The sequence below is a fragment of the Poecilia mexicana genome, unplaced genomic scaffold (assembly GCF_051168715.1).
Source record: "Poecilia mexicana isolate PSO_F unplaced genomic scaffold, ASM5116871v1 scaffold_2, whole genome shotgun sequence".
NCBI lineage: Eukaryota > Metazoa > Chordata > Actinopteri > Cyprinodontiformes > Poeciliidae > Poecilia > Poecilia mexicana.
This window is the reverse complement of record NW_028263371.1, coordinates 5,490,335-5,513,101: the sequence shown is the minus strand read 5'-3', so window position 1 is coordinate 5,513,101 and position 22,767 is coordinate 5,490,335. Positions and strand designations below refer to the sequence as shown.

The following is a 22,767-nucleotide window of genomic DNA, read 5'->3' as shown; positions in this document are numbered from 1 at the left end:
TGGTGATGACGATGCTGCCTCCATCATCCGGATCCTGTTTGTCTGGGATTCTTGTTCCCCAAACTCTGGATTATAGATGATTGTCGTGGACATTATCTTTTGATTTTTTTAAAAAATTTATTTTATTTTTTTGGTTTTATTTCATCAGCTGGCTTTCTTCTTCTTCTTTTTCTTCTTCTTCTTCTTCTTCTTCTTCTTCTTCTCCTCCTTCTCCTTCTTCTTCTCCTTCTTTCTTTCTGTCTTTCTTTTACGCAAGGAAGAAATAGACTGGTAGACTTCAGGATCGGAGTATTTTCATCTCCAAGTGCGCGCAATCACGCCCAAAAATCAGTGACCGACGCCTTGTAGAAGAGGAGGGGGAGGAAGAAGAAGCAGAAGAGGAGGAGGAGGAACAGGAGGAGGAGGAAGGGGGGATGCCGCACCGTCCATTACCAAATATCAACAAATGTCACCAGGCTCGGATTTTGGGGAAGCCCCCCGTCGGTTGACGTTTTTGCGTGAACGCGGAAAGCCGCGGCGGCAGTGAAAGGTGGCAGCGGGAGCCACATCAAACACTGCGGATATATGGAACAAGAAGAAATTAATTATTAAAGATTTCACTCTTATCTATTTCTATTTTTATCCGGTTGAGTGTGTGTGTGTGTTGGAGGGGGGGGAGAGGAAAAAAGAAGGAGAAGAAGAAGAAGAAAACGGGGGGATCCGGGGGGGAGGAGGAGGCGAGAAGGTGGAAAAAGAGGGGGGGTGGGGGGAAAAGACAACTGCAGATCCTGACAAGATGCAGGGAAAAGACGCAGTCTGGAGCCGGCCTGCTCGCTGGAGATGGATGCAATACTACTTCTCTCAATGCACAGCTATGCATTCTGATCGCGTCTGAGGTGATCGATTCATCCGCCTGCGTAGAAACGAGAAGCGGCTGCTGACTTTTTTTTTTCTTGTTGGAGCGGCTTTTCCTGATCAAAAATAATGAAATAAGAACAGCATGACAGAGAGAGAGAGAGAGAGGGAGAGAGGAGAAGAGAGGGAGATGCCTTGATAAAATATTCATTTTTCTTTTCCTCTAAGAGAACTGATTGTACAGAAATTATATAAACACATCGCCGTGTTTCATATCCCGTCATATTCCAAAAATACACGATAACTCGCTTTCCTTTCCTTTCCTTTCCTTCTCTTCTCTCTTCTCCCATCCCTCCATCCCTCCCCCCATCCTCTCCTCCTCCCAACTCACAAATGGAGGTATCTTCTTGGCGCTGAAGACCTGGGAAGGAGGGAAAAAAATCAAATAAAACAGATCTAGATAGAGTTGGAAGGACAGAAAGCGAGAGACAGAGACAGATCCGAACCTCCATTCTGCATGTGTCTTTGGAGCCGAGGCTGATGGGGTGGTGGCATGTGGAGGTGTCACTCTGAGGTTTCCCCCCGGCTCCTTCCTAACCTCTGGCGTTTGGTGTCTGCAGAATGGCGCGCTTTGGAGACGAGCTACCCAACAGGTACGGAGGAGGAGGAGGAGGTGGTGGTGGCGGTAGTGGCGGGGGTGCCGGCGGACAAGGGGGGCCCGGCCGCGGCGGCAGCAGGCAAGGTGGGCCCCCCGGGGCGCAGCGGATGTACAAGCAGTCGATGGCCCAGAGAGCCCGGACCATGGCCCTGTACAACCCCATACCCGTCCGGCAGAGCTGCCTAACGGTCAACCGCTCCCTCTTCCTCTTCAGCGAAGACAACGTGGTGAGGAAGTACGCCAAAAAGATCACCGAATGGCCATATCCTTTCACAGCGGGCCCACCAAGGTACCGGCGGGGGTGTGTTGGCTGGAGTGCTTCGGCTAAGGTGTGGCCTTAAAATGTGGCGGGTGAAAGTTCGGAGTTGTGTTTAGATTTGATATTTAAAGTGCTTGCGTGTGTATGCAATAAGCTTCTGCGATGCACTTTGCTTTTTGAGTTTCTTCTGAATGAATCGTTCAGCTGAAGACGATAGTAGTCGCACTGATGAAGATGCATCGCGTTGTAGAGCATTTACCCAGTTAGCAATTTGTGTGTGTGTGTGTATGTGTGTGAATGTGTATTGGTTGCTGTCAGAGCTGAGTGCTGATGTCAGCATTGCGAGAGCTTATAGCGCCATGCAACCAGAAGGTAAGGGAAATGGCTATTTCCTATTCTTATGCGCTCTCTAACTACCACTGACTCACCAGAAGTCACATATGGTTTATCCAGCAGAAAAGCTCTGAAGGGTAATTATGAGAACCAGGCAGCCTGCTGTTTTAATATATTCATGACTTAAATAATTTTATACAAGTTAGGGCTGGAGATACGGCTGAAAAATTTGTCGCGATATGTCTCATATCAGCCAATACAAATAATTATTGATTTTTTTTTTTTTTTTTTTTAATACTGCCAAAGTTGGCAGTGTTGTTCTGTGTTTAAGTAATTATATGGCATGGAGGCTAAACCTTTAATTGTTGCTGCAAGTTACTCAACAAGTTGTTACTAGGTAACCAAAGAGTGAGTGAGTTAGTTGATGTCACACAAGGTGCGTTTACACCAAACGCCAGGTGCGTCTGGTTCACATTCCAAGTCTATGTGAAGGCACATTGAGGGCCGCTGCGGCGTGTTTGTCAAGAGCGTCCAACGCCTGAAGCCTGATCCCCACAAGGGGAAACACTGTTTTTGGGTCAGGGGTCAGATTTAGGACTAAGGTGTGAATTGAGTTTTGGTTAAGGTTAGGGTTAGGTATGTAATGGATAGGATTAGGATAAGGGTACAGTTTAGGCTGTAGCAATGAATGGAAAACAATGGAAAGTCCCCACAAAGATAGCCACGCAAACATGTGTGTGTGTGTGTGTGTGCGTGTGTGTGTGTGTGTGTGTGTGTGTGTTGGCAGTGGGGGTTGTGGTGAAAGAAAGTACCTGGGTGTTTAGAATGAAAGTGATTCTGAACTCCATTATTGAGCCACGAGGACATATTGTCTGAACTAAGATTCATGTCAAGTGATGTAAAGATTTAATGAAGAGTTAAAGCAGTAGAACAAGCAAGAAAATGTCTAAAAGATAAAGAAAATAAATATTTTGGCATAAGCAGAAAAAAGATATGTATTAGAAAAAACTAAACTAAATATTTATGTTGCCTTGATAGGCAATAGAGTACAAATGGATTTTGACTAGAGACCGGAAAGATGCAACTCTTCATGTGTCAATCAAACATAACTAGTAGCAGGAGTAGATCAGATGCTAGCAGGTCTCAGTGGTTTTCAGTATTTTGTAGACATTGAACCAGTGGATATTAAACAATCAGATGGAGATGCTGGCAGTACCAAGGTTGGTATCAGTTGACTTGACCAGGTTAGCTGGTTCACTGTGGCCAAAAGCTTAGATGTTTTTACTTAAAGGACAAGATCAGAAGTATCTTATGAGCTTCCTGATATTGTAGTTATGGCCCAACTCACAGATTAGTGTATGTTGGATACTTTAAGACCTAAAAGGCGGAGGGAGTAGGAACAAAATCACAAAACTAAGTAGCTAAAGATCAAGGTAAAAAAAAAAGTTTTAAAGATGGCAAATAAAGGGGAGATATCACGTAAAACTGACCTTTTTTTTTAAACTTTAGATCATGTTATAATGTTATTCCCTCGTCAAAACATCCCCACTGTTGTTTTAGTTTATTCATGTTTGTTTGAGAAATCCTTTAATCTCCCATGGCAACCATTCAGGGGTGCCTAAATGCTTGCTCATACTCCGTTTTAGAGCCTCAGTTCTTAGCTGAGCTTCTGCCTCACACAGCATGCCTCCTCCACTCTGCTCCTAAAGACTAGCGGCAGCAGCAATTAGCAAACACCTGGTGGAAGTGCAAGTCTGCTGAGTTTAACATACAACTACAATGCTCCTAAGAATGGTTGTAAACAGCATCGGCATGGAGAAACATTTTGACGGCAGGCCGAAGGGGAATGTCTGTAAGGGCAGCAGCTTCTTAAAGAGTCGGAAGCCAATTTCAGGTGTTTGACGGAAAGTCAAATTGCACTTAAAGGAGCATTGTCCAGGCACAGAGTGCCATTTTATAGCACAATCAAGTTACTATGTCACCTTCAGTAGTTATAAAAATGCTAAATATTTCAAATGTGACTTAAAATAAATTTTACTTAGTAATTTAACACCTTGAATTTGGGCCTCTGTCTTTTTAAGAAACTCCTGCTTCGTTCTGAAACTCTGCCTTCAGGACGTCATCACAAAACGGCTCCTCTATTAATTTTTTTAACTACGTCTTTACCAGCTTTGCACTGAGAAGTAACTCGTATAACGAGCTCAGTGGCTCTGCCAGGTGTTTGCTGATTGCTGCTGGCTAGTCTGAAGGGGCTGAGTGGGGGAGTCATGGCTCTGTGAGGTGAAAGCTTGGAAACTGCAGCTCAGAGGAGGAGCTGTGCGTCAAAGGTGTTCAGCACAGCTGACTGGTTGCCACGGGAGATTAAAGGATTTCTCAAACATGCATGAAAGAGTCAGCAACACTCCAGGTATGTTTTTGATGAGGGAATAACATTATAACATGATGTAAAGCTCAAAAAAGCTTATTTTAAGTAAAACAACTAAATTAACATAGTTACTTGACTGTGCTATGAAATGGCACTATATATGCCTGACAAATACATCACATCCTTTTCCCCCACCATCCTCCCTTTAATTAATACTTGGAGAGAGAGCCATCAACTGTGTCACTGCTACACTAGACGGGTTTCCCTGACAGATCACACCACCATTAAATGCTAGTTCACATTCTGGGTGGTTAGCGTCTCCAGAACCGTGAAGTTTGACTCTTTTGTTGTTCTGCTTCGTTGTCGTTCATTTTCAGGCAGTCTTTATTCACCACAACTGCTTACTTACTCAGATTAACGGAAAAAATAGAAAGTAAAATAGACATCAGTGATTACCCCAGGCAGCTCTGGATCTTATTGTGCACTTATTTTTGAAGTGCAAATCTTAGTAGATTTTAATTACATTTTTTTTTGTACTTTTTGACATATAGAGTATTATTAAAATTGAATCAATAAAGAGCATGTTAAAGTGTTTACAACGTTGACTTTCTGATCTGAAAATGAACTGAGCATATCCCATCATGCCACCATCTGTACAGAGCCGGGCTGTGTCGGCTGGCAGATGCTGTGGCTTCTTTCACACGAGGCCCAAAGGACTTCATTATACCTCCCTTCCCTTCCCTTCCCTTTGCCAGCACTTTCACAGTCCCTCTCTACGCTCCTTTCATGTTCGCCTCTCCACCGCTCTTCTTCCCCCTGCAACCCGTTTTCTTTAAATGTGCCCTCCTCCATCCTCTTCCACTTTTGAAAAAAAGTATGATTACCTTTTTACACAACTGCCAAACTCTCCTTATTTTAGTTAACTCAGGACATTGTAATTTGCAGTGTAAAAGTGGATGGAAATAATAATATAAAAAAGTAAATGCATATGTAAGGTGTTAGAAAAGTTAAGCTTAGTCTCCATATGGCTCAGATTTGAGAGAATTTGCAGATTAGACCTTGACTCGACCACTGTAGCAACCAGCTTTTTATAGAGGGGCTCTTTCCTCCATTCTGTCTCCTTCATTGATGTTCGACTTTAGTGATTGTTTTTGCAACTTTGCATCGGCAAAAATAGTTTTTTTTTATATCTTTAACATGAGTTTTAACAATTCTGAAGGGCATTGTAATAGGAGAGATGTTGTGTAACATGTAAAAGTTGAAAATTCTTTAATTTTATTTTAATGTTTTGGTGTGTTTAGTTTCTAAATGACAAAAATCATAAAGTATTAGTTGGTCATTATTCACTATTTTCTCTTATCTTACTTAGAACTGCTCTTGCTTTTTGCAGTTCCTGCTTTCAAAAATACAGGAAGTACTCCTGCTTTTGTCTTCTTTTATTAACGTCTTTATTCTGGAGAATAAAGACATTACTGTTTATTTTGTTGCCCCAGGACCAATAGATAAGGTTACAGCATTATTATGTGAATATTGTGCTTGTTCTTTTTTTTTTTTTCCATTCTGTGTCACTCTCTGACCATCTGCTCTGAGCGGTCATTGTCTGTGTGAGTTTCACGCTTGCTCAGCTGGGTTCTGGCCACGCTGCTTGGTATCTCGTGAGGAAAGAGACATGTGGAGAGAGGTAGATACCAAGTAACACAGAAAGAGAGAAAATAAGAGGCATTTCCAAAAACCTTCACCAAACGCTGAAAAACAACCATCGCTTTCAGTAATAGTTTGTCATCAAAATAAGCATACTTTGATCATTTTTGTTTTATTTTGGAATGAAAAAAGTATTTTCAGCAAGTTGGTTTTATTAAAATGTAAGCGATACATATATTTTCAAACAAGAAAGTGTAATGCGAGTGTAATGCTGGGATATCAAAATCTATCTCCAAAGAAGATTTAAAATCCTCTCTGGTGTATTCTGATGTTTTGTAGAATCCACAGAGATGCTGTGTGTTTGGTATTTATCTGCTTTTAGTCTAAAAAGACTAAAAAGACAACTCACAACTAAAACTGAGTTTTTGCAAAGTCAGTACAAGTTGTGCGTTAACATACGCTTTAAATTATATTTTTTTCTGACTCTTTTGCACAATAGCTGCAATTCCAACAGGTGTCGACTTTATAAACAAGGAGGTAAAAGAGAAGGGAAATTTTCAATTATGTTGTGTGTAACATAACTCTATCATTCATGTTCGATTATGTATTAGAATATTATTGAAAAGTTCACTTATCTCAGTAATTTACTACGTCAACATGTCATATATAGAGTATTTAAATACAGACAGATGTTTTCAAGCCTTTATTTCTATTAATTATGATGATTTTCTGCTTCCAGCTGAACAAAAACACAATATTTAACATTGGAATATCACATCAGGTCAATAAAAAAAGCATTTTTATTATACAAATGTCAGCTTAATGAAAAGTATGTTTTATACCTGCTTAAAGGTTATTTCGAAAGCTACAGTTAATGTTGCAAATGAGTTATTTCTAGCCTTTAGGAGACCGAATGCTGCGTCGTCCCTGGATATTTGTACCCACAAGAGATTTGTGTTTCTGGTTGGTTTCAGGCTGAAGCTTTTCTTTTTTTTTTTTTTTTTTTTTGGCAGCTGAAAAAGAATAAATTGTTATGAATTTTGGCACTTCTTTCAAAGCCACAGTACAAAAGAATCCTGTCATGTTGTATCGCAGGAACTGGTGTTAAAATTAGCTATGTAAGTCTTGCAACTATTGGGACAGAAAGGACTCTAATTTCAGAGAATTTCAGATTGATAATGCTCTGAACGGTCATTGGCTCGGCAAGTCAGAAACAAAATTAAAAAAAAGAAGCATATTTCACATTCCTTAATCGAATCAAAACTGCATTTCTTCATAGCGTGTTGACATTTTGATTGGAGCTAGTTGCGAAAATCATTGCAGTATTAACGTTTGCAATATCACAACAGCAAAGGAGGCTGTTTAAGGTTTATTTCAGGTGCTGCATCAGAAGTCTGGACTTTGGTTGTCGGGTATGTTGATGGAGACATAGTGATGAAAGAAAAGAGAGTAAAGAGAGAGAAATGTCATTGCACCTTTTTATTTCTTAGTGGTCTCCCGATACAGCTTTTTAAAATTCAGATGCGATACCAATACCCCAGCTTTCAGTATTGACTGATACCGATACTCGATACAATATCAGAACGAATCGTATAGAGATGTATTACTTATTTTGTAGTGTGGAAAGTTAGAAAAGGCTTGATGAAGTGATATTACCCAGAAAACAAAAATCAACAACAATGGGTAGAAGAATAAGTGACCCATTTATTATTAACCAGTAAGTTAATAATACAAGCGGTGCTGGTTAGAAAAACTGGGGCGGACTAAATGCTGGAGCGGAGTGCTAACATTGGCATGCTTATATCTGAGATTTTAGATTTTGTCTGACCAATATGCAATATTGGACCAATCTAGCTGTTTGTAATAATTCTGTGTTCCTGTAATGTTTCATAATGAATCATATCCCTAATTCTGTGCATTTTTAAAACACCCATCTTCCTGTTTCTCATCTCAGAACTAGCTTGCCAATTTTTTCCCATCATGTGTTAAGCAGTCGAACACATAGAAAAACAATAACCCTCCATCTTTCCACAAAAGTATTTCTAACAGCCTAAAGGCTCAGATTGTAGTAGGCCCAAAATTAGCAGTGTGCCTCGTCTGTTGGTCGAGTTTGAATAAATGCTTACGTAAGCTTAAATAAACATGCATGATGCATGAGCACACACAACCTGACAGATCAGCTTGTGGATTGGCTTCATCTGTCCAGCTTGGAGCAACGCTCCCGGCCGATCACTCTGCCTGTGTGTGTGTGCGTGTGTGTGTGTGTGTGTGTGTGTGTGTGTGTGTGTGTGTGTGTGTTGGGAGCAGGTGATACTGTAACACCTGTTCACTAGTATCACTAACCTCAGGGGGCGTTGGAGCACAAACACATGCTCTCAGACACATACATGGCCGAGTCAGTGAAGCTGAGTTGTTGGCAGAAAGAAAAAGCCCCATTTGGGATTTTTACGCTTCACTGTGCAATCTCTTTCTCTCTGTAATGTATCCTAATATATCCTGGTGATACAACAGCACAATCTGTGGTTTAAACACCACAAGTAATAACTGGGGCTGTAACGATACTTTCACCAAGTAAAGTAGTCCTGTAGTTAGATGATTTGGATTCTTCAGTCACAAATTAACTTCTATGATACGTTTATAGCCTTTTGCTTTTGCTGTGGAATAAAGAAATATATTTTTTCTTTATCAAATCGATTAGCTATGTAAAATATTTGTCAAATCCTGCAACCGCTAAAAACTGACACTGCTCCATTTTTGTTTACATTTCATTAGGAAGAAAGTTGGGCACAGTGTCTTCTTCAGGGGTTTTTTATGTCGTTTCCTTCTGTGGTTCTCGGTGCAGCGCCCCCACAGGTGAGGAAGGGAAGAGTTTGTTCAAAGCATTTTAATCGTTTGAAGCAGTGCAGCGTGAAAGCAAATCGCAGCAGCTGAAAATGCAACAAATGTTGCGAGTTTGGTGCCCAGTCGAACTGGCGCAGCCGGACCACCAGGTGTGAGAACACCCTCAGTGTCAGATTTAGGTTAAGATCCACAAATGAGATACTAACTTCACCAATGTCAGCCAAATACCTAGCTGTGTTTTCTTACAAGCCTTACAGTCTTGTCCGTCACTCTGTCGCCATTTATTTTTAATATAAATCATCCAAAATGCTTCCATGCGAGTGGCGAAGGCTGATGACATCCCAACAGAAAGTCAATAAATCCCATAATCAATTTGGAAACAACGGCAGCCGTTTGAAAACCTCACAGTTTGGTAGTGATCTATATTATATGTTTACAAAATGCTCCGCCTCTTTTAGCAATCCTAAAACTCACCAACAGAAAATGCTAAATAGAGTTTAAAATTTCTGTTTCGTGATGATTTTGTCGTAGATTCGAAATAGTGTGATCATTTTTTTCCACAGTGACTAATCTGACACCTTGACCTTGAGATTCCCTCCATTTCTAAAAGAAATGTGTGTCTGGCAGGAAAGACAGGAAGGAAAAAAAACGGCACAAGTCATTATTTCATTATTATTATTTCACAGCTTCTTAAGAGATACGAAATTGCCTAAATTGGAAATCAGCAACAGAATTCTGATTGGTGCTTGTCTAAATTTCAATCTGACTTTCCTGTTATGGGAAAAGGGGGGTAAAATGCTGTTTTAGTGAAGTTAAAAACGAAATGAAACTAAAACAGGAAAAGAAACTGGGTCTGAGAAACAGATTACACCTGTGTATCAAATCACCATTATGTAATATTGGTCTTTAACATCTCGACAGCCCAGCACCATAGTAATGGTTGTTTTGACAGAACTCTACTCGCGATATGTGATCCTTACAGGCTATTCCCTCGGTGTGAGAGTGTGTGTGTGTTTGTGTGTGTGTGTGAGTGTCTGTCTGCATCACACCGTGGTGAAATCTGATTCCCCCTGCTGTCCTCTCCTCAACTTTGTGTGCCGGCTGCTCCTGTTGTGCTTCGTGCTGATGCCCGGCGTACGTACGAGTCGGCTATCTGAGTGCAAAACAACCGAAGAAGTTACGCAGAGAGAGAGAGAGAGAGGGAGAGAGAGAGAGAGAGAGTACTTTTCACCTCAGAAATGGAGGAGAGGAAAAATAAAAGTGGAGGGATCGACTGAAAGCAAAGCGGAGAGTGACGAATTAGAAAGCCAGTGACAAATGAAAGAAAGATGGAGGCAAAGATGTGTTTGAAGGTGATAAATGGCATTGATAAAAACCCAACTAAAGGTCGGCTATACTTAGTTGCAGATGTGCGTAGAACAACTCCGGCTCTCTTTGGAGATGTGCTTCTTCCTAATATAGTTTCCGCATGTAGGACTGTGTCCCAGGAGGCCGGCATCTACATAATGGCCTGAGCTACGCATGCTCACAACGGATGAAACCCAAACAGGAGCCTGCACTGTTAAAACGATGCCCATGTGTGTGTGTGTGTGTGTGTGTGTGTGTGTGTTGCACAAGGACTACACACACCTTGCCAGGGATATTTATGTCACATGTGCTTACAGATGGGTGTAGTGAACAGCTTTGTTAGAGCGGAGGGAGAGAAAATATGATGACTTGGCGTAGGATAACTCAGAACCACGTTGGACTCTCGGTTAACTTACCTTGGCTGAACTTTTACAGGTTTTGTCTTTTCCACCAACGCTGCAGCGACGCTCAAGCTAAAGAGCCGCTTGTCATGCGACGATGTTAAAATCCAACTCTACCCTTTTTGCTTGAAAAGTACGAAAGCTTCTCGGTAAATGATTGATTAATGTCAAGAAGTCGCAATCGTGGATGTTAAGCAACATTTCAGACACATTTCACCACCACAGAAAATCCTGCCGGCTTGTAGATCAACCTAAACTCGCTTAATGGAAATATTAACAAAACTAGCCAAACGGATAAGTAAATGAATTCAATGCGAATCGACAGAGAAAAGATATTAAAATAGGTGAAAGTAGAGATGGGAGGCGATAGACAGAACAATCTCTGAGGAAAATAAAGGTGGACAGCCACAGTGTTTTCCCCCCATGTTGAGTCTGTGATCTACATTCAATCTGCACTCTGTGAATTATTGATTGGCCTTTAGCCAGCCGGTGTGTGTGTGTGTGTGTGTGTGCTAATATTCTATTGGTGAACAGCACAGTTGGATTTTCTTTTTTTTTGTTTTTTCCCCTCGCTTCAGATGTGAAGGAGAGTCTGGGATGTTTACATCCCACATGCAAAGTCTAACATCCACATGCATTAAAACACCAACGATGAACACGTTTGTTGTTTTAGTAGCGTGATGTATAAATATTAAAAGCGGGACTTTAATAGTCATCTTGGAGAGTGTATCTTTAATTCCAAACCAGCCGTCTCCTCTTAAGTTTGGAGTATTCTTAGCTTTCACAGATTCGCGTTCTTTGCATTTGGTCAGCGTTTCTTTAGAGCACCTGCAAAACGTCTGCACCCATAAACCAAAAAAAAAAAAAAAAAACATTGTTAATAACAAAAGGCATTGTTTCTCTGGTGATCACCTGTTTCTCTAATTTTATCTCACCTTTTTGATAAATATGCTAAATACATCTGGCATTATATATCTGTGAGGGGTTTGGTTCAATTCTGTTTTATAACGTGGCATTTTTTTTTTTTCACTTTTTCAACTGTTTTGTTAAAATTTGGCTACAGTAACACACGTTACCTGTACGTAGGTCTTAGTCGTGTGCATTTCCATTTGTTGTGTAGTAACAATAGTTCCCCAGCGCGCTCTGTCATTTCGAAACCCTCCATAAGTTCAAAGACGACTGACTGGTGCTCTGCAATCTGATATTGCTAACAACTGGAGTGGTTGTTTCACAGGAAGTAAGGGCTCTACTCATTATGTGCCATTTCTGCCACTTGTCCACATTATAGCTTCTTAACAATGGAAAAAAATTTGAGTTCATTCAAAGATATCCCATGGCTGCTTCCTTATGCGTCTTTCTCTCCCGACCCAATCGGACACGATAATAATAATAATCACACGATAATTGATATCAAACATCAGTTCAGACGAGACGACACGAAATATCGGTTTAATAACTAATGTAGTGGTTTTTTGTCTCATTCCTGTTTTGTTCCTCATCCGCAGCCGGCCCAAGGCAATGCCATTTTAGCAGCTGCTCAGGCCTCCAAGAGCACGATAGAGCATGATAAAATCTCTAAAATATATATGAAAATAACACTGAATAATGCAAACTAAATGTTATTGCACATGAATAAATGATGTATTTCTGTTTTACTTTTATAGTTGTTACACAAATGATAGGTTAATTTCTTACTGCTGTTGGGAAATACAAGATATCCAACATGTTAGCTTGTTTACTGTAAATTCATTGTTTATCAGCTAGTTTTACTTTCAGGTAATTAAAATATTATGGTGCACTTAAAGGGACAGAATGCAACTTTTATAAAAAAATATATGTATATATATATTTTTACATATTTGTTAAATCTCTCACTTTGTTGTGACAGTCTGGTTTGAGATGGATAATCTGTGAAAAGATCGAACTCCTCCATTTCTCCCTGTGCTGCTATTGCTGTGTGAAGAAAAGCACCGCTCCCGACTAAAAACAACCAATCAGAGCCAGGAGGCGGGCCTTAGCGCTGTCAATCAATCTCATGTACTCATAGCTAAATGTGCTTATGGCAGCAAAATAACTTTCCATTACAGAGTAACTGTTTATCCACTGTCATCGGTGGCCATGCTAACTAGTAACTAGCCTTAGCATTCATGACAGGCTGTGCTAGCTGTAGCGTAGCAGAGAGCAAGTTGGAGAGAGGAGGGGATTGACAACTCTTAGACACTTCTCTGGGCTTTGACTGGTTGATTCTAGTTAGCACTGGGAGCACTGGGACAAGGCAGAAGTGTCTGTCTCATGCCAATCTGTCACGACAAAGTGACAGTTAAAATATTTCTTGTGCAGTTAAAATTAGCTTAGGATTAATGAAGCGTCTGGTGTTGACATGCTAGAATGGGAGGAGGGCTCCATATGAAAAAAGTCTTGGGCCGGCCCTGCTTTTCATCCGTTTGTTGTTTACGGCTAGTTTTGCTAGCTGTGCAGAGAAATGCTTTTGCTTGGAATGAAGAATTTCAGTGTGATGCATGTTAATGTTTATCAGAAAATGACTGAGGTTCAGAGCGTACACACTGAGGAAAGAAGGAACATCACTGTTTCTGTAAGTCTGCCACTAGAACTGATTATCAAAGTAGCGCATATGCTGGGAATTATCTCCCTAATGATAATTATTAAAGTAATTATTTTTAATTGAACAGCAAGAGGACTTTATTTGAGGTCTAATAGATGGGAGGAATGCTGAGGTGTGCCTTTGAAAAGTGGGCAGCAAAACTGGAGTACTGAAGAAAAGAAAGAAAGAAAAACTGATTCCCCTCATCTGCTCTTCTTTCTTTCACGTCATCTCTTCCCCGGCCTATCTTTCCTCTTCCTCCTCTTCCTCCTCGTTTGGCTCCGTTTCCCCTCGTCCTCTCCTTTTCTCCACTGCAGTGTGGAGAGCAGATCGGAGGCAAGAGAGGAGGGGAAAGAGAACCGATATGCAGAGAGGGTGGCGAAGAATATGCAGGGAATAAAAAAATGAAAAGCGGAAACTAAAAGGTGTTGTGACAGGCTCCATGTGTGTGTTTTTGATCTGAGCTGGTTGCTTTCTCTTGCAGCCCAGGGCGCCTCTCCCCAGAAACAGAGCCAAGTGCAGGCATCTGTATGTGTTTATCTCTGTGTGTGTGTGTGTGTGTGTGTGTGTGTGTGTGTGTGTGTGTGTGTGTGCGTGTGTGTGTGTGTGTAGGTGTGAATTTGATGCTTGTGTGTGTATGTTTTTGCTTTTTGTGTTAATGCATTTCTGTGAGTGAACTGTGTTCTGGTTTTTGTGCATGAGGGGAAAGAACAAGTGTTCAGCAAAGCTAATTTAAAGCTTATTCTTGCTTTACCATACATTCAAACTCTCAAATATATAAAAGTCTTAATGGAAACATACGGCTACATTTCTTGCTCCAGCTGCTAATGTTTTTCTGATGGAGCAATTTGAAGCGACGGGCTACTGTCAGATTTTTTTTTCTACGTTTTGATATGACTCCTTGATAGCACGGCGTGCCATATGTTGTAAACTGACAGATAAAAGACTATACAAATTTCATAAGAACAGGAAAACAGGTCATTATTTGAAAACAAAAAATGAGCTTGAGTAGGTAGGAAACAGATTAAAAGACAGTACATCAGATTTAAACTTTCATCCAAAGCACCAATTTATTACTGCCAGTTTAGTTTTTTTTTGTACATACAATAAATTATTCTGACATAATTCTTTGAGAAAACAACAATTCTTCTTGATGTGCAGTCAGGCTCTTTCACCAGTCCAACACAGAGTCCGGTCCGGTCCGGCCGTCCAGGACGCTCAAACATCAGCCGGCTGCCAGTCTGTCACTTTGTCGTGTCACTTGGCCGAGTTCTGGGATTGGTTGTGTCGACCGTGGGAGGCAGGGTCTGGGCGCCGGGGGTTACCGCCGCTGTCAATCAGGCGACCCTGAGGCAAAGATGCCGAGGTGAAGGAGTGGATAACAGAGAGGCAGAGTGGCGCGCTGCGGAGAAAGGCAGTAAGGAGATCTGACATGGCTTTAATTAGGCCAAGAGTAGTCAGGGCTCTCAGGTTTGTAGCTTATGAAATGGCTAAAGACTGCAGATATTTGCAGTCTTGTCATTTATTTAATGCTTTACCTGCTGTTCAATGTAACGCCACAATTCAATTATCCTACTTAAAAGTTGCTGTGAAAATGACATATGAAATTTGACTGAGATTTGAACTAAAACTTGAACCTTTTCTGTTGGCTTACACAAATCTTACACAAATCCTCCTTCTCTTTTAGTCACAGTTAATCAGATAAGATACAGCAGAAAACCTTTCCTTCATTACACCAGACAGTCTCAGTTTCTGTGGTAATGAAGCCCCCTGTAGAAAAACACATCAGTTTGTTTTAAACACTGTGAAGAGATAAAAAAAAGGGCAAATAGCTAAGATGGTAAATCCTGACAAAACCACCAAAACGTTTCACCACAGAAAACTCATTGAAACTAGATTAGCTTTTCTTCTTCTCAGCTACCAAGGTGGCTGACACGCTGCGGGTCTCTATTAATCATTAAGCTTTTATCTTTAAGAAACTGAACAAGAGAACATTTCTGTGTATTTGATTGCCAGGTTTTTGGGAATTATCGTTTTGACGCTGAAACGCATTTTATATCTGACAAACCGCCCGCAGGGGTCTCAAACTCCAGTCCTCGAGGGCCACTGTCCTGCAACTTTTAGATGTGCCTCTGATGCGCCACACCTGAATAGAATAATTTGGTCATTAGCAAGGCTCTGGAGAACTGATCTACACAAGGAGTAGGTAATTAAGCCATTTCCTTCCAGTGTTTTGTACCTGTGCCACATCTAAAAACTGCAGGACAGCGGCCCTCGAGGACTGGAGTTTGAGACCCTAGACACTTTTCCCGGTTTATTCCTGAGAAACGTGAAGTCGTTGAGTCTGACAGCTTCCTCTGTCGCTGTAATTTAAATGATATTCTCCATCTGCATGTACACAACCTGTCTGAACGCAATAATTTGGATGTGAAAATGTATTAAAAAAAAACTAATTTTCCAACCATGTCTTCGCTTGAAGCTGACAAAAAAAAAGGAAAAAAAGAGAGAGAGAGGAAAGTTGGAGACATAATTAAAATTACATCCTTTAATCCTCTGGACACACACTCATATACCCACAGTGAGTGAGCTTTTAATTAACTATTTGGTGACAAGGGATCGGTATTGGACTAATTATTTGAACCACACATCTCGCTGCTCGTCTCTTCCGGAGAGACGCGCAGGTACTCCGCAGTTTGAGCTCGCCCCGGTAATTGCTGGGTTTTGTGAGGAGATCAGTTTTGCTCTTAAATCCCCTTGAAGCCAATGTCAAAATCATGTGGGACAGAGAGCTAAAGTTAGGCTGCTTTGCAGCAGCGGACCTGAGCACGGCATTATTTGAATGCAGCGTTAAAGCGGGACAAGGCGGCAGAATAACAGGCTTTTTCCTCCCTGTTAGAGCTAAGCGCCCCGCCTGGCTCTGTGAGCTCAACATGGGGAGTAACAGGAATAACGTCCTGTGTTCAAATACAGATGTAGTTCCAAAAAATAATAGAATAAATGTCCGTGTGCTTTCATATACAATCTACCAATAGAAAAGATCAATTTTTGATCTGGGTTACTTTGTGTTTCCAGCAGCTTTCCACCATAAACTCTGTTTCCATTATTCAACTCTAAACTTTTGTCCCCCATCCCCACCAGAACTTAATTTCCCAGAATCTTAATCTACACTTGCATTGTTTTTTTGTTTTTTTCCTGAGCATTTTTGGTTTCTATAGCTGTGTGTGTAAAGTACTGAGCAGGTTGCTCCTCCAGGCGCTTTCTCAGCAAACTGCAAAAAAACTTGTCAACTTAAAGCAAAATTAAAATAAATTAACAGTATACAGGGTTTTCATCAGAAAACGTGCTAAGTCCCCACCGTGTTTTTGTGTGAAAAAAAAAGTTAAAAGTTACAAAAAGATTGGAGATGCATGAACCCAGTTCAATGTGTCAACTACAAACTTAGCTTAATTTGCCTTTACACTGTTACTGATGTATTAAAAACCCCCAACATGCTTAGCCTGGTGGGTGGGCAAGTAAAGCCTGGTGGCCCGCCAGGCTTATAAAACTCTGGGGAAACCCTGATTATGTGGCTTTACTTTATTTTAAAGTCATTTTAAACTTTATGTAAATATGTGGCAGAAAAAAAAATCATGTTTTAATGTTTCATTAATTTTATATATTTTTTCATTTGTCTATGTTTTGAATGTTTATTGATTTTATCTGTACAGCACTTTGTTTTAAGGTGCTTTATAAATAAAACAGTAGAACATTAGCAGTAATGTTCTATTTTGAAACAGCTTTGTTTCATATTTAAAATTTATATCCATTTCTGCTGCATCCAGTTGTGTTTATTTTTCTTTTAGAACATAAACTATAGACATCCATTTTTTTAACCACTAAATGAAGGAATAAGAGGAGAATACTATTTTAGTTTCTAGTGTTTCTGCTCTGAGTTGTCATTTATTATCTCCACTGCCTGGATTTATCCAATCGGAGCCTCACGTTGGATTTTTCCTGCACAGGTTACCATCGTTCATCTGGAAACCAGATTGTTAACCACAGCTGATGCAGTTAGCAGCTTCTAATTTCTTCAGCAACCATGTTGAAAGGCGTCCTGGGGTCGTAGAAAATATGTTTGAGCTGAATCATTAGGATTCATCAAGCTGAGAAAACGTATAAAGAGATTGCAGAAACGACTGAAATAGGTCTGAGAAACGTCCAACGCATTGGGACATTTCTTGCCGGGAGAAAATCTTGAATGATCGTCATCGGTGATCACTTAAACATTTGTCAAAAATCAAATTGAGGAAAAACACCTGCAGAATCAGAACTGTGTTTAATAGTAAACTTAGGGGGGGGTTTTGTTTTTTTGGTTTTGTTCTCTAGAGAACGCACAACTCCAGCATGTTTTATAACAAGCAAAGGTTAAAAGCTCAAAAGGATAAAGTACCCCTTGGAAATGCTTCTTAAGTGCCCCTTACCTGCACTTTGTTTGGGTTTCGTGTTGTACTTTAAACAGCCAGCTGTCTCCAGGTGGAATAAGCAGACGGGGGTTTTTTTCAGCTCCTGACATGCACATCACCAGAGTCTGATATAGACGAAAAATATTCAGACACCAGACAATTTTTTCCTCACCACTTCCACCCTCTTTCAGGAAAGGTCCAAAATTTCTTTCTTGAAGTTTTGATATTTTCATAATAATTTCATATTACCATAAAATGTTGATATTCATGGTAAGATCAAAATTTCCTGGTGGAAATTTACCCTTTTCTAGGGTAAAATGTTTCCCTTTTTTGGGTAAATTTTACCTCAGGGTGGAAAACTGACCCCTTACTGAAGGTATCTGAAATGGAAACCAACACTGGAACATCAAAATGAGCTTAGAAATGTTTCACCAAACTATACATTCAAACACAAGTTGCATTTCCATATCAGATACGCACAAAACATTATCAATATCCCACTAATGTTAAAAGAACACAATTTCACAATTGTGGTGTTTTTATTAAATAAGAAACACAATTAACTCATACGTATGGAAAGAATAAGTTTGTTAATGTTTGAAGTTGTTAAAAAAAAAACATGATACGTCATGATCCACCAACTATTTCCTGTCTTCTTCTTCGTGGTTTGCGTCGGTGGAAACATCCGGCGGTTGATCACATGACTCGTTTGATGCAAAAAAAAAAAAAAAAAAAGTGTTTCCATTGCAGTTTTGCTAAATAAACCAATTTGGATACAGATTTTTATTTTTTTAAATCAGCTCATCCAAGCGGCAAAACTTTTTATCAAAAGAACGAAAGCTTTTTCGAAATTTCTGTTGAGCAAATTTATTTTCAGAATGTCGGATTACACTGGAAACGCAGCCACTGTGTGAACATCATTAATCGTCCTTTCCGAATATTTTCCAACAAGTTCTAGTTTCCTTGGTAGAAACAAAGTAAATGGCACGAGGACATTCGAACGTTGAAACAAATTTAATTTCGGTCTAATAAATATCAAATATGTGTTTTATCAGCCTTTGTGTTTAAGTGTGTGTGTTTTTTCCTCCATGTCTGACTGTGAATATAGATAAATTTGTCCGTGTAGGTGGATGCAAGCAAGCGTTTGCGTGCTCATGTTAATCTTTGTGTGTGTGTGCGTGTGTGTGTGTTAACTGTAAGGTGGATGCAGTCCGACTCTAAATCACACATCTTGAGTGACTTAATGGGTTGATGAGTCACTAGAAAACGAGCTCGGCCACTTTTTGTCTTTCAGTACAAACCCCTCCTGCCCATCCAGCCGACACATTTCACTCCCAGGTTTGTTTTTTGTTGTTGTTTGCTACCATTCTTCCATCCTCACAATGCTTAACAACATATACTGTACACTTGTGCATACAACTCAGTGTGCACCTGCTTCAGCCTATATCGGTGTGTGTGTGTGTGTGTGTGTGTGTGTGTTTACTAAGTAATGGCATAGTGCTCTACTCTGCAGAAATGATTCGGTGACTAATGTAGTAGCTGCTGATGTCATACGTTTGCCTCTCCTCGACGCTGTACTCTCTCATTTCCTGGACATTCATCATTTATCAGCCATTTACGTTCAACGCGCGCGAGCGGCGGTGGCGGCGCACACAGGGGCGTGTGCCCGCTCTCTATGCGGCAGCTCGAAGTTGCAGGCGGCACAACGCACAGGATATAGGCTATTGATATAACGTGGCAGGTTGCTTTTATTTAGAGAACTGTGAGTAATGAGGAGAAACGGAAGACGGGAAGCTGGGAGGGGTGGAGGAGAGAGACAGGAGAGGGAAGAAGCAGGATAGATGTGTGTTTTAGGCCACTCAGGAACTTGACTCAGAAGTTGTGGAATGGAATTTAGAAAAAGCAGCGTGTGTGTCCTAGTTCTCATCTAGATTGTTGGGAGAAATTGGACACATTTAGAGCGGCAGACAAACACACTTTAATGTGATTAAAGTCCTAATTCATACATACAGACCAGGGTTTCTCCCAGTGTATTATAAGCCTGGCGGTCCACCAGGCTTTACTTGTGCCCCCACCAGGCTTAGCTTGTTTATTTAAGTTTTTTTTAAATGTTTCCTTATAGTTGCTGTTCTGATATTAATCTTCCAATAACACATAATTATCAAGTGGTATTTTCAAATTTCCTGTCAACTTTAAAAAAACATTTAACTCAAAAACACGACGGGCCGCCAGATGAATCACTGCCCTAGCGCCCCAACTACCACTTTCCCAGAAAGGGGAAACCTTGCAAAGCTGGGCGATAAATTGGTTTTATTGATAAATCGAGATATATTTTTGGCAAATTCTGTCCCAAAAATAATTTATTAAATAACAAAAATTTTTTTTTTTCTTTTCCAGTAACACATTCCTTATGTTTCCACAGTTCAGAGTGACGTTAGTCCACCCAAGAACCTCCACCTTGTCTCACAAGCCCATTTTACCTCGGTGCTTGTACGTAGCAACAAACAGAGCAAGACAAGACCACTACGAAGCTTTTGAACATTTCGTCGACAACCTCGTCGATCAGGAATTTTTTTTTTTTCCGCCTGAAATTCTGCTGGAGTTTGAATAAGTGACTTTATTCTAACCGGACACCAACCAGTGGGAGAACTGTCTCTGCCTACGCGGTCGATCCGTTTCGTCTTCGCGGCGCTTCGTCACCAGTTGGCCTGCAGGGCGAAAACATTCTGCCTCTGAAATATTCACGATGCCATTTAAAGCAAACCACTTGGTATTTTCATGCTGGAACCAACAGTTTAGCTGGTGGCTCAGTGATGCTCAAGGCTCTTGCTCTTTTTTGTCACACACACACACACACACACACACACACGCACACACACACACACACAGCGCAGCATATGCACACATACTGCGGCTGCTTCAGCAGAACTAAAATGGAGATGGTACATGTAGTCCTGCGTGTGTGTGTGTTTGTGTGTGTGTGTGCGTGTGTGTGTGCCTCTCCTTGTCTGCTGACAGTAACCTACTTTTATGGAGCCCGCTCACTCAGAATGATAAAAATACTGCAACTCTCTTCTTCTTCTTCTCCTTTTCCTCCTCACTACCTCTTCCACTCCACTTCCAGACTCTTTTTCCCCTCTTTCTGCCATTTCTTATCTTTTCCTTCTGCCTTAATTTGATTTCTCTAACCTTTTTCTCTTTGTTGTTCTGTTCATCTTTTCATCAGTCTCTCTTCATTGCTCCTTCATCATTCACCTGTTTTGCTTCCCTCCTGCTCCTCCTCTCTTTGCTTTACGTTCTCCTCTTGCGCCCCCTTTTCCCTCTCGTTTTGTCGTCTCCCTTCCTCTCGTCCTGGTGAGGAGGTGCTGATGCTGCAGCCATCTGCCGAGCCGAGTTAAGGATGCATGATGGCAGGAGGGGAAGGAAGGAAAGGGAGAAGCAGAAACGAACCAGAACCACAGCTCCAGATTGATAGAGAGGAGGAGGAGAGAGGCCTTTTGCTCAGAGGCGATAGGCTGGGATAAAGACGGAGGCAGAATCGAGGAGCAATGCGCAGATTGGTGATTCTCAGAGATGCTAGAGATGTTTTTATTTCAGTAGAGGTGCGGTAGCTAGGCTTAAATTGTGAGTTGCTTTGAATTTGATGTCCGTCAAAGCCGTCTTTTGACAGATTGATTTTCTGCTCATTTCGGCTGATGATAGGATGAAGTGAATTTTACATTTTGCAGTGCTTAACTTCTTAAAACTGATGAATGAAGCAAAAAAATAAAAATAAAATAAAATAAAACATGATCCAAGATAAATTTCACAAAGAAAAAAATGTTGCCCAGTAATATTTGATTTATGGAAGATTGTATTTATATTTGTTAATTGATATGGTCAGAAGGGAGTTTTATATCTGACCTGCAAAATAAGTTGCTCAATGAAAATTAATAGGAAAGTGGTCGTTGTTCACACGTATCGGATCACAAAGTTCTTTCTGATCTTCTTTCTGTTGCTCTGTTTTTTCTTTTTAATCACGGGGATTTGATGTGAGTTGGTTTTTGAGATTTCTTTTCTTTTCTTATTCTTTGGAACTGATATGAATAAATAAGTTAAATGTCAAAGGTTTTTCTTTTTTCCTTTCTCTTTGTTTCTTTTTCTTTAATCTGTTCTTTTTCTTTCTGTCTTTCATTCTTTCTCTCTTTTCTTACAATTAAAATTTCAATAAAACAAAGAGCAAATGGAAAACATGAATAAAATCAAATTCAGTTCAACTTAAATTGGAACAATCTCCAGTTCAGCTTTTAATCAAACAAATTAAGTTAGAATTCATATTGTGAATTGTGAGCCTGAGCAAAATAAACAGCTTCACCATTTAAAATCTAGTCTAGCTAAGAAAACGCATTTTGGGTTTTGTAAAACTCAAGCTGCGTCTCAGGGTACAATTATAATATTATTTGGGTTTAATCTGACTTTTGTTTGAATTGGTGAGAATCAACTGAGCTCAGACTCCTTTTAAAACAGTGAAGTAGCCTTTTAGTTTTCTGCTGATTTGGAAATTTGAGTCATATAGCAACATTAGCGTCGTTAGCTAGCTAGCTGAGTTGCATGCCTGTCTTCTCCCATTTTAGCTAAATAATGTCAACATAACCAACCTCATTTTCTGAACATGACAAAAGAAGCAAGACGTAAAATTCTCTTCTTAATGCCGTCCCCTGACGTAAAAATGCCCCGGGTGGAGAGCCGTTCCTTTCACATTAAAAGCTTTCGCTGCAGCAGTCGGTAAGTGAAAGGAGGAGCCAAATTAAGACGAGACGAGCATTTACTCCATTAAGGATCAAATCCCAGAGCGCCTCACGTGCTCCGATTATGTTCTGAATGAATAAATCAGATGTGTTCAGATCCCGTCGCATCCTCAGCTGTTGGTCTTTCCTTGAGTTGCATCAGGGGTGACGCTGCAAGCGTGCCTGCATTTCACCTCGTTTGTTTTTGTGAGCGAGGTCTGTGCGAATAATTTGTGTTAATACTGACGTGCATGGATGTTGTTCTTGCATTCGGTGTG

The 22,767-nt window shown here is 40.5% G+C and overlaps 1 pseudogene; it reads left to right on the top strand.

Moving 5' to 3' along the window:
• Positions 1-713: 713 nt before the first annotated feature.
• Positions 714-1,833, top strand: LOC148160343 (voltage-dependent P/Q-type calcium channel subunit alpha-1A pseudogene; annotated as a pseudogene).
• Positions 1,834-22,767: the final 20,934 nt, after the last annotated feature.